Source organism: Rutidosis leptorrhynchoides, chromosome 3 (genome assembly GCF_046630445.1).
Source record: "Rutidosis leptorrhynchoides isolate AG116_Rl617_1_P2 chromosome 3, CSIRO_AGI_Rlap_v1, whole genome shotgun sequence".
NCBI classification, from domain to species: Eukaryota; Viridiplantae; Streptophyta; class Magnoliopsida; order Asterales; family Asteraceae; genus Rutidosis; species Rutidosis leptorrhynchoides.
Window position 1 is genome coordinate 70,536,175 of NC_092335.1, and position 12,180 is coordinate 70,548,354.

Consider the following 12,180-nt stretch of genomic DNA (forward strand, 5'->3'; position numbering starts at 1 on the left):
ATGAGAAAAATTATCCAATCTTGTTTTACCCATAACTTCTTCATTTTAAATCCGTTTTGAGTGAATCAAATTGCTATGGTTTCATATTGAACTCTATTTTATGGATCTAAACAGAAAAAGTATAGGTTTATAGTCGGAAAAATAAGTTACAAGTCGTTTTTGTAAAGGTAGTCATTTCAGTCGAAAGAACGACGTCTAGATGACCATTTTAGAAAACATACTTCCACTTTGAGTTTAACCATAATTTTTGGATATAGTTTCATGTTCATAATAAAAATCATTTTCTCAGAATAACAACTTTTAAATCAAAGTTTATCATAGTTTTTAATTAACTAACCCAAAACAGCCCGCGGTGTTACTACGACGACGTAAATCCGGTTTTACGGTGTTTTTCGTGTTTTCAGGTTATAAATCATTAAGTTAGCATATCATATAGATATAGAACATGTGTTTAGTTGATTTTAAAAGTCAAGTTAGAAGGATTAACTTTTGTTTGCGAACAAGTTTAGAATTAACTAAACTATGTTCTAGTGATTACAAGTTTAAACCTTCGAATAAGATAGCTTTATATGTATGAATCGAATGATGTTATGAACATCATTACTACCTTAAGTTCCTTGGATAAACCTACTAGAAAATAGAAAAATGGATCTAGCTTCAACGGATCCTTGGATGGCTCGAAGTTCTTGAAGCAGAATCATGACACGAAAACAAGTTCAAGTAAGATCATCACTTGAAATAAGATTGTTATAGTTATAGAAATTGAATCAAAGTTTGAATATGATTATTACCTTGTATTAGAATGATAACCTACTGTAAGAAACAAAGATTTCTTGATGTTGGATGATCACCTTACAAGATTGGAAGTGAGCTAGCAAACTTGAAAGTATTCTTGATTTTATGTAACTAGAACTTGTAGAATATATGAAGAACACTTAGAACTTGAAGATAGAACTTGAGAGAGATCAATTAGATGAAGAAAATTGAAGAATGAAAGTGTTTGTAGGTGTTTTTGATCGTTGGTGTATGGATTAGATATAAAGGATATGTAATTTTGTTTTCATGTAAATAAGTCATGAATGATTACTCATATTTTTGTAATTTTATGAGATATTTCATGCTAGTTGCCAAATGATGGTTCCCACATGTGTTAGGTGACTCACATGGGCTGCTAAGAGCTGATCATTAGAGTGTATATACCAATAGTACATACATCTAAAAGCTGTGTATTGTACGAGTACGAATACGGATGCATACGAGTAGAATTGTTGATGAAACTGAACGAGGATGTAATTGTAAGCATTTTTGTTAAGTAGAAGTATTTTGATAAGTGTATTGAAGTCTTTCAAAAGTGTATAAATACATATTAAAACACTACATGTAAATACATTTTAACTGAGTCGTTAAGTCATCGTTAGTCGTTACATGTAAGTGTTGTTTTGAAACCTTTAGGTTAACGATCTTGTTAAATGTTGTTAACCCAATGTTTATAATATCAAATGAGATTTTAAATTATTATATTATCATGTATGAATATCTCTTAATATGATATATATACATTAAATGTCTTTACAACGATAATCGTTACATATATGTCTCGTTTAAAAATCATTAAGTTAGTAGTCTTGTTTTTACATATGTAGTTCATTGTTAATATACTTAATGATATGTTTACTTATCATAGTACCATGTTAACCATATGTATATCCATATATATATCGTCATGTCGTTTTTACAAGTTTTAACGTTCGTGAATCGCCGGTCAACTTGGGTGGTCAATTGTCTATATGAAACATATTTCAATTAATCAAGTCTTAACAAGTTTGATTGCTTAACATGTTGGAAACATTTAATCATGTAAATATCAATCTCAATTAATATATATAAACATGGAAAAGTTCGGGTCACTACATGTTGATACCACCTCCAAACTGGGCACATCAGGTCCTCCGGTAGCTAATCCTACTTTATACCGGAGCCTTGCTAAGGCTCTTCAGTATCTCACCTTTACACTCTCTGACATTACTTATGCAGTCCAACAGATATGTCTATTTATGCATGACCCCCATGAGCAGCATTGGTCCGCTCTAAATCGGATTTTACGATATATACAGGGTACATTGAACCACGGTCTTCAGCTTTATGCTCTTCTACTACATCACTGACTGCTTACTCGGATGCTGATTGGGCTGGCTGCCCCAACATCCGTCGATCCACGTCTGGGTATTGTGTTTTCATGGGTAATAAACTTCTCTCCTGGTCTTCTAAGCGCCAGCTGACACCCTCGCGATCCAGTGCGGAGGAAGAGTATCGCGGAGTTGCTAATGCCATCGCAGAGACATGTTGGCTCCGCAACCTGCTCCGCGAGCTTCATTGCCCATTGTTTTCAGACACTATAATGTATTGTGAAAACGTCAGTGTCGTCTACATGTCAGGGAACCGGTTCAACACCAGCGCACGAAACACATCGAGATTGACATTCATTTTGTGCGCAATCTTGTGACGAAGGGTCATGTGCGTGTCCTCCATGTTCCTTCTCGCTACCAGTATACAGACATTTTCACAAAAGGTCTTCCCGCTATATTGTTTGATGAATTTAGATCCAGTTTGAGCGTGCGTCCTATTCCCGCTACAACTGTGGGGGGCTATTAGCCGATATATTTTGTAAAGCCCAATTATATAAGGGTTATTCTAGATTGTTCCAAGCCCATTAGGGTTTATGTTAGACAGGTCATTTATATTGATCGTATTGTAATCATTAGTCAAGCAATAAACATTATTTCACAATCCAACAGCAAGTTCTTTAATAACCTTATATAACATGTTACAAAATTGAATACATGTTGTAAACTAGAAAAAAATTCGACCACGCGTTGATGCGGTTGTATTCAACGCGCGGTCGAATTTGGATATACGTTGTTTGGTACCTAATATATCTAGTATGTTGGGTTGTTTGTTGGACGTGTATGTATATGTATGAAATATAGCCCGAAATATTTAGTGTTTTCGCGTGTAGTTAGTCGCGTTGTGTTCGTAAAATAATTTCGAGTTGAACGGTGGTCTCGGAAAAATTTAACTCGCACCGAGCGAGAATATAGGGCCCGTTATTTAGTGGTTTTTTAACGATGTCCGTTTCGTGTATAGTTAATCCCGTTGGGTCCGTCTGATTATTTCGAGTTGAACGGTGGTTTTGGAAAATTTTAACTCGGACTGAGCGAGAAGATAGGGCCCGTTAAAAATACGGGTGAAATTATTTTCTTTTATTTTAATAAAATTATATATTTACGCTTTCTACTCCTGAGAAAGTGAAAATTTGAAGGGTCGTTGTGTAAGTTAAGTTAAATTTGAGGGACCGTTTATAGTTTGAATTGCAAATTCAAAATGAAAATCAAATAATTTGAGTGTGTAGATAAAAATAAAAAATAAATACTTCCTGTAGTAATGTGCAGAGGCGAAAATGATGAAGGGAAGGGGGGCGGGCGCCCCCGGTGGATTTTTTTTTTCAGTGTAAAAATTTTGGGTTTTTCGACTTTGCCCCCGGTGAATTTTTTTTTTTTCCCCCAAACCTACATATTTTGCCCCAAAACTTTCAAATTTTGCCCCAAATTCTCTAACTTTTGCTCCAAAATCTTCAAATTTTGCCCCAAAATCTCCAACTTTTGCCCCAAAATCTTCAAATTGTATCCAAAAAAATTGCTACGGTTTAAAAAAAAAAATTTTCCCCCGGTCAAAAAAATTCTAATTTCGCCTCCGGTAATGTGTGCAATCAATCCCCTTCGTCGTTAACATTATAAGTTCTATATATGTTTCCAAAAAGCATAAACGCTTGCCCCACTTTTGCTCGGAAGACAATTTCCAAACATCTTACTTACGGTTTTTCTAGAAGTTTGTTAAAGAAAGTCATAAAAACGCTATTGATTTATTTACTACTCCATATTAAGACCACGCATATATTTAGCCTTTCTCCCTCATCTATTTCTATTAATACATTATCTAATAGACAAAAATGATGAATAATAATTAGGGGTATTTTCGTTATTTCACTTTTTTTAACTAAATTTCATTACACCAACAAAGCCCCCTACACTTTTTTTAAAAATTCAAAACGACCCCCCAAATAGGGGGTAAACTTTCAAATAACCATTTTCATAAAAAATCTTAAATAAACTCCATCCAAATATTCAACGGGTCATATCTTCTCGCTCGCAACGAGTTAAATTTTTCCGACACCATCGTTAAACTCGAAATAATTTTAGGAACACAATGTCACTAACTATACGCAAAACGGACGCTTTTTAAAAAACGCTAAATATTTGAGGTAATTTTCCTACATGTTGATTTTGCGTTAAATTTTTAAAAGTCGAAAATTCCATAGCAAAACGCGGAGATGCACATATATTGTTAATTTAAAATAACATTTAAATCTTTCATGGGTTATACCTTTTAGTTCGACTCGAGTTGCGCTTCAACGACATCACCGTCAGTCACGAAATAATTTTACAAACTAAACGCAATAAAATACATTGAAAACCGAACCCCCGACGCGAAGCGAGAGTTCGAAAACTAGTTAAGAACATTTGTCCATTTGTAATAGTGATACGCGTTTCTTACTCACATTTTTTGCTTTTTGTACTTTTTTGATGAGTATGACATGTTTTTTTTTTTTTTTTTTTTTTTTTTTGGGTAGAGTAGTGGTGTTATTTTTTAGTATTGGTCAGGAGTATTGTAGTAATGTGTTAAAATATAATTGGGTTAAGTATATTAAAAGGGAGTAAACATATTTTTTTTTAAATAATAAAAAAAAAAACAAGAAACGTGTGTTTATGGTGTGGGAATCAAACGCACATCAAAGAAATGTCTTGATACCGATGCTTTTCAAAAAAAAAAAAATGTCTTGATACCGATAAAAGCTGGTGTTTCTTTTTGCTACATAAACCAAGTGTGGCGTTTCTTCGAACCATTACAAATGATCTTATCCGCTACCATCACAAACGCATGTAATAAAGGCGTTTGCGGCTAAAATCAATTGGCCCGTTGCCCGTTGGTAAACCTCAAATGTTAGAGTGCATGTTGTTGGTGATGTGGTTGTAATTAGTTGGATAATTTCTAGCTATCAATTTGCATATGAAAAATAATTGTGGTGGAGTGACTTTGTGGTCAAGTCAACTTGATGGAGACACGATACGTCACAAGGTTTACTAACATTTTAATTCAGACGCCTTAATTTTTTTTATTAATATATTTTATATTTTATTTCTATATATATATATATATATATATATATATATATATATATATATATATATATATATATATATATATATATATATATATATAAATATCGTTTTTAAATTTAACAAAATATAAAAAAGTAAAATTTTATTAATAAAAATATATACTCCTTCCATACCACATCTATTGTCTATTATTCTATTTTAAAATATCCTAAATTATTTGTCTACTTCTATAAATAAATAAAATAATGTGACAAAAATGTTTTATACCCCTACTTTATTCATGTAGGACAAAAAGATTGGTAAAAAGTAAGGTATAAGACTGAAAAGTTAACTAAAAAGTACAGTACTTTATCTTAAACTGTGTTTTTTTTTTGTCTATAGACAATAGATTTGGAATGGATGGAGTAATAAATTCCACATCAACAACTTTTTTTAAAACTTTTTCCAACAACCTTCCCCGCTACATAACTATTTGCACGTTTACCCGCAAATCGTGAGTATTCGTAGCACAAATTAGATAATATATATATATATATATATATATATATATATATATATATATATATATATATATATATATATATATATATATATATATATATATATATATATATATATATAAATTTGCGGATATGCCCGCGGATCGTAGGTATCCACGGGTTGCCAGAATGGCGCCCGAGGAGTAAAAAATTTTTTTACAACGAATCATTAGTATAAGGATTCGTGATTCCGTGTCTAATATCCTTGTACGTCGTCCCTATCTTAAAGTAATGGTTGTCACAAACTATTAAGTTTTTGACCTAACCTGGTAAGTCTATGGCCCAATATTAAAATTTCAATCTAAATCAAGGAAGATGAAAGGACCTTAGGCCCCGTTTGATTGGTAAACTTTTTGAAAGAAATGAAATGTGTCAAATGAATTGAAATTCGAATGAATTATAATTAATAAATTTCATAGAATGTGAAAATGTATTTTTTATTAACATGAAATAGAATTGAATTTCATTTTATAAATAACTAAAAAGTTATACAAAAAATTTAACGCATTCATCTTTCATTCTAATTTTCAGATTCGCATTTAGGTTTTCAGTTTCAAGTTTAATTTTCAAATTCGTGTTTCAGTTTTCAAATTCGCGGGTCATAAACGTGAAACGAAAACGCGAAATGAAAACCCAAAACAAAAACGCAAATCGAAAACACAAACCGAACGCGCGACGAAAAGGATCGCTTGAACGCGCATCGGAACGCTGTCAGATTGCACACTGGAAGACGCGTGACAGAAGACGTGCTGAAAGATGCGCGTCAAAAAACGAGCACCGAAAACACGAGTCAAAATGTACGCAAAATATAAACGAAAATATTTGAGGATGATTTAATTTTTCATAGATTCAATAGGAAAGAAATTCAATTCCATCAACATATTAAAGGAAGAACATTTCCTAGATGAAGTAATCTCAAAATTCTAAGAATTTATAATTACTTCCAAAATATGTCAAACAAACGGAATGGTGTGAGAATTTAATATCCAATTCCGTCAAATTCTTTTAAAATTCCGTGAACCAAACGGAAAGTTCTTAAAACTCTTTCCTATTATATGATATATATAATTTTATTTCTTATTTAAATATTACTCAGTATCTTAAAGCCGTTGAGAGCGTCTGTTGTATTTGTGGAGGAACAGTACGATCTTGGACTGGTCCCCTTCGTATTTACTGAGAGAAGTAGTACGAGGAGCTAGATTGTTGTTGTCTTCTTTTTGGCAGTGGGATAAGAAATATGTGAGGACTGAACTTTCACTTTCTTACTTGATAACTTGAACTCATAGCTCTCTCTTTTTTATCTTTTGAGAGCTGTATGTAACTACAGTTCCCTATGGGCTGGGGAAATCTCGTAAATTACAAGAGAGGAAGATAGAGTTAGCATTGGACTCCCTCATCTTTATGAGTTGGTTATAGAAGGCGCTGCCGGGATCCTCCTCGAATAATATATATATATATATATATATATATATATATATATATATATATATATATATATATATATATATATATATATATATATATATATATATCTTTATAATATAATAACAAAGCTAAAAATAGATCATGTAAAACTCAAACCACTAATCCTAGCCTTCCATTGTCATTAACATCCATAATCTAGACCATCCAAATTTTCTAATCAAGATTATGACCTCATAATCACCTTGATTAGTTGTCTGATGACTAAATTACTCTTCTAATTCACATTTGGGCTGAAAAATACTAAAAAAAAATATGGGGTCGTCTATCTTTAACAAAAAACACTAATTTCTCCCACACATCGTCTCCTAATTTCATCCACTAATTCGAATTATTTGACAACAAGATTAATCGATTCTGTTGTATTATCAAATATAACATGATGAATAATTAGATTGAGACAGATTTGATGGATATCAATTCATGAATAATCAGGTAATCAATTTATGATCGCATCTTCGCACATATTAATTTAGGGTTTTTATTAGTCATGATGCTTAATAAACGCCATCACTGCCACCATCAGTTGCTACCGTTCAATCGATGTATATGGGTGGCGATTCTAATAGTAGTTGAAGGTGGTGGTGGTGGTGGTGGTGGTGTTGGTTGTTGTGGTTGTTGTTGTTGTTGTTGTTGTTGTTGTTGTTGTTGTTGTTGTTGTTGTTGTTGTTGTTGTTGTTGTTGTTGTTGTTGTTGTTGTTGTTGTTGTTGTTGTTGTTGTTGTTGTTGTTGTTGTTGTTGTTGTTGTTGTTGTTGTTGTTGTTGTTGTTGTTGTTGTTGTTGTTGTTGTTGTTGTTGTTGTTGTTGTTGTTGTTGTTGTTGTTGTTGTTGTTGTTGTTGTTGTTGTTGTTGTTGTTGTTGTTGTTGTTGTTGTTGTTGTTGTTGTTGTTGTTGTTGTTGTTGTTGTTGTTGTTGTTGTTGTTGTTGTTGTTGTTGTTGTTGTTGTTGTTGTTGTTGTTGTTGTTGTTGTTGTTGTTGTTGTTGTTGTTGTTGTTGTTGTTGTTGTTGTTGTTGTTGTTGTTGTTGTTGTTGTTGTTGTTCATTAAAGTTTTAAGTTGTTTCCTAAACACAACAACTTAATCGATTCAGGCTACCAATTAATCGTATTTCAAGAACATCAGGTTTTTATAACCCTATCTATGATTTTGTTTAATTTTTCTTTTTGTTAGAGAATTTTTGTTAGGGTGTGTTGTATGCATTCGATCTTTCTTATGTTTTGTTAAATAAATTGTATAATTGGTGGATAATTTTGTTAGTTGGTTTCTGTTTACTTAGATAAAATTGTATACCTTATGTCCATTGAAGTTTTATGTTTTGATTTGATTTGAAGTTTGAATTTAAACATAATTGTTTATGTATTGATTATGTGTATATTTGTTCATCTTAAATATCTAAAAGTGATTATTTGATATCACGAAAATTTTTCTTTAGTTATTTTAAATCCTGAATTGGTATAGCATCATGTGCTATACAATGTCAAGATGTGGAGGGAATTGAATTGCGTGAGACATCGAAAAGGGAGGTTGGCATAACATTAGGTGCGTTTTAGTGTTGTGTTTTGTATAACATTCATTAGCATAGCGGTGAGAGGATGAAACATGTAATGTGAATAGGTTTTTGGTAAGAATTGTGGGAAGAAATTTGTTTTTCGTGTCATTAAATATCTACCTTAACCATGTTACACTTACCATTTTTAGTTTTCGGTTTGATATGCAGTTCATGATTGAGATTGTAAACTTTAAAAGAATACCTTAACCAGTAGGGGTGGCAATTTAGACTGGGAGGTTGGGGTTCACTTTACTGAAAATGCATCTATTTCCTTGAGCTCACAACCATCAATCTTTTTGCAGATGGATCTAAAATTTACGATTTAAGGCGCGCTGTCTTCATTGAATATGAGGTCGTACTTTTCTTATATATGTTGGTTTCTTTACCACTTACATGCTAATGCAAAATGGCATTACAAATCATTTTTATGGAAACGGGTTCTTCATGTTGTTATTTAATAGTAATGGGTCAACCAAGTAAAAAAAAAAGTCAGGTAGGTAAAATATATAAATATTACTATAATTGTATCAAATTGGTTGATGAGATCAAAGGTTGTATAACGTGCATTCAAATGCTCACTTATGGCCTAAATTTTGTCCTTACAAATAATTTATATTACTATTACTATTTCAGATATTGTTTGTAATCATAATTTTTATTTCCTTTTACTAATGGTGATGACTAAATATTTGAAAATGTAAAAAAAAATATTGGTATGTTGTCCTAGTCAGTTTTGACCCATTTTACCAGTTGACCCAAACTTTACATGTTTGTGTGTGTGCGCCTGAAGATAAATGATTTTAGAAAAAATAATGAATGCTAAAAATAAACAAAATATATCATGTGTTTCACGATGTTGGCCCTACGAATAGTGTTGGCTGCGTGCCTTCACATGGTTTGCCAATCCATTTGGAATGTAGCCGTTCAATGCAAGATGGAGGTCCTGCTAATAGTTCTTTGGAGGTTGATCTGACAGGGAGAGCCGATTGCTTCTCATAATGCGAGTCTTTGAGGGAAAAGGGATATGCAACTCAGCATCCAAAAATAGTGTGATATGCTTGCACCTGGAGATACTTCCAAGGGGGTGTCTACATCTTTAAATGGTATTTTTCTGTTGAAAAACTTCGATATATATTATATTGCTTACATTCTGTATTCTTTGTATATTATTACTTATGAATTAGAAATTATGTTATTTTTTAACACTGCAGCACCAACAGCTGCAACAATGGATCCAGTGATATTGCAAGCCATGCTGTAAATCCAATTACATTGACTTCACACTACCACTGCAGGCCATCATCTTCTGGTTCTATGGGCATTGATACTAAGGTAAATATATCTTATTTTGTTTAATCTTTTAGTGATAGTTCCTTTTTTCTGTGTTGTTTGTATGAACTATTCTGTCGAGTTTTAGATATACGTCTTCTTGATTTCATTTTGTCTAAGTTTATCCTATTCATTAAATGCTTCTTTTCATATCAGTTGTTTGTTATCTCTATAAATGGCATACATGCTTCTTTTCCATATTAGTTGTTTGTTATCTTTATATATCTAAATTTAAGTATGTAATATGTGATGTAATGCATCAGAGTAAAAGGTATACTAATTTTATTAGCTTTTTGAAAGCTATTGTTCAATGCATACAAATGGCCATTATTTGATACTTTTGCTTTTGCTTTTGAATGTCTACCACATATTGTATCCGAGTACTTATTTTGATGTCATCACGTGTAGTTTCAAATAGCTGTTTTTGTTAAATGTTGTGCTGTTTTTTTCTTCGTATTGATCTTGCTTATTCTTTTCCACTTCAATACAACAACATTCGATAGTTCTAATAACTGTATCTACATAATTATAATTTACAGCGACAAGGTTGTGCCATTTACATTGTGGAACGATCAGGTAGCTGCTTTAGGATCATGTTGGGCAAAGAACTATGAAGGTACACTCCAACTTCTTATATCCAAGTTATCACATAATATGTACTACACTTACTCTATTTAGCATCATGCACAATCTTTATAGTAAACAACATTAAAGAGAATAAACCAGCTGATTAGCAACAAAGAAAAACCCATCTATTGGAAGTCAACATCACAGTTAGATGATCCTAAAATTTAGCAACTTTTCTATAAACCATATTGTAACACCTGATTTTTTGAATTTTTTTTTCACAACGGAAGTACATTTAATTACTAAAATAACCCTGGTTAATGTTTACAAACTATAGTTAATAAATCAACTTAGTTACCGTTATTACAATCATTTCAAAACGACGGTGTTACATAAAACATTTCAAAATCATAAAACATCAGAGTTAAGCTTGTAGTCAAACATGTCTTCAACCCGTCCGTAACACCTATCCTAATCAGCAGTACCTAAACCTGCAAGGGGTGGAAATGTGGGGGAATTAGCACAACTGCTAAGTGAATGGATACTATCTAACAGACCAAGTAAAAGCAACTGAACATGCAAGGGTCACAGATATGCTAACGTCCTGAACTAGCATACAACAACAACAACTGATAATATGAGGATCGGCGGCTTGTACGAGCATACGACTTAGCTGATCAGGCTACAGTCTGCCGATAGTCCGCTTCACTAATTCCACTGCATAACCGTCCAGACGCAACACATGCGTCCTTCTATGCTATACTAAACAATCAGTAACATCATTACCCGACCAGGCTACCATGGTCGACCTCACATCAACCCTACCTTTCCGCCTCGGTGGGTTCCCAACCTTGCCTCCTCGGTTGGTGTCCAACTAACAGTGCGCACATAAGATCACAGATAATCAGTCATGCAACCGTCCTAACTAACATGGCAATATCTAACTACACATGGTATTCATACAGGGCATAAACATAAAGTAAAGAGTCTGAACAAGTAGCGTGTCAGCTGCTTAATACTCTATCCGGAGATAGACCCACTCACCGAATACCGGCAACTAGCGCAAGTAATCTATCACTGGGCTGCGTCCTTATCCTTATCACCTGAACATAAGGCAAATCAAGTTAGTTTCTGTTCTTTAGTACAAAAAAGCATAGTACAGAAAATCAGTAAAAAAAAGTGTCACTAAAAGTCCACCTAACACTTATGCATTTTCAGAATTTACATCTTGTGTAACGACCCTGGATTTTTCCAACGTTTATTTATTAATAATTGTTATTATTAATACTTGTGATAAAACGAATGTATGTTATTACATTTACTTGTTGCCATGATACACCGTACTTGACTTTAATTGCCAGAAACGTCTTTGTGACACACGAAACTTACACGAATAATATTTTCAAGTATTATTTACATTCATGATTAGTTTTATCAATCATTTTAATTAACTAAGACTATTAGTTAGTTACTTGGGC

General features: G+C 32.7%; 1 long non-coding RNA gene across 5 annotated transcripts in view; it reads left to right on the forward strand.

The window, feature by feature from the left end:
• The first annotated feature begins 7,527 nt into the window (after window positions 1–7,527).
• LOC139896303 (uncharacterized) overlaps window positions 7,528–12,180 on the forward strand; it is a 28,802-nt gene continuing 24,149 nt past the window's right edge. The window contains exons 1-5 of one of the 5 annotated variants that reach the window (XR_011776185.1): window positions 7,528–7,693; window positions 8,690–8,796; window positions 9,109–9,158; window positions 9,783–9,909; window positions 10,018–10,138. This is a non-coding gene — a long non-coding RNA (uncharacterized lncRNA). Of the gene's footprint in view, window positions 7,694–8,689; window positions 8,797–9,108; window positions 9,910–9,990; window positions 10,139–12,180 lie in introns of all 5 variants that reach the window. The other 4 variants (XR_011776186.1, XR_011776182.1, XR_011776184.1 and 1 more) reach the window with 4 other exon arrangements.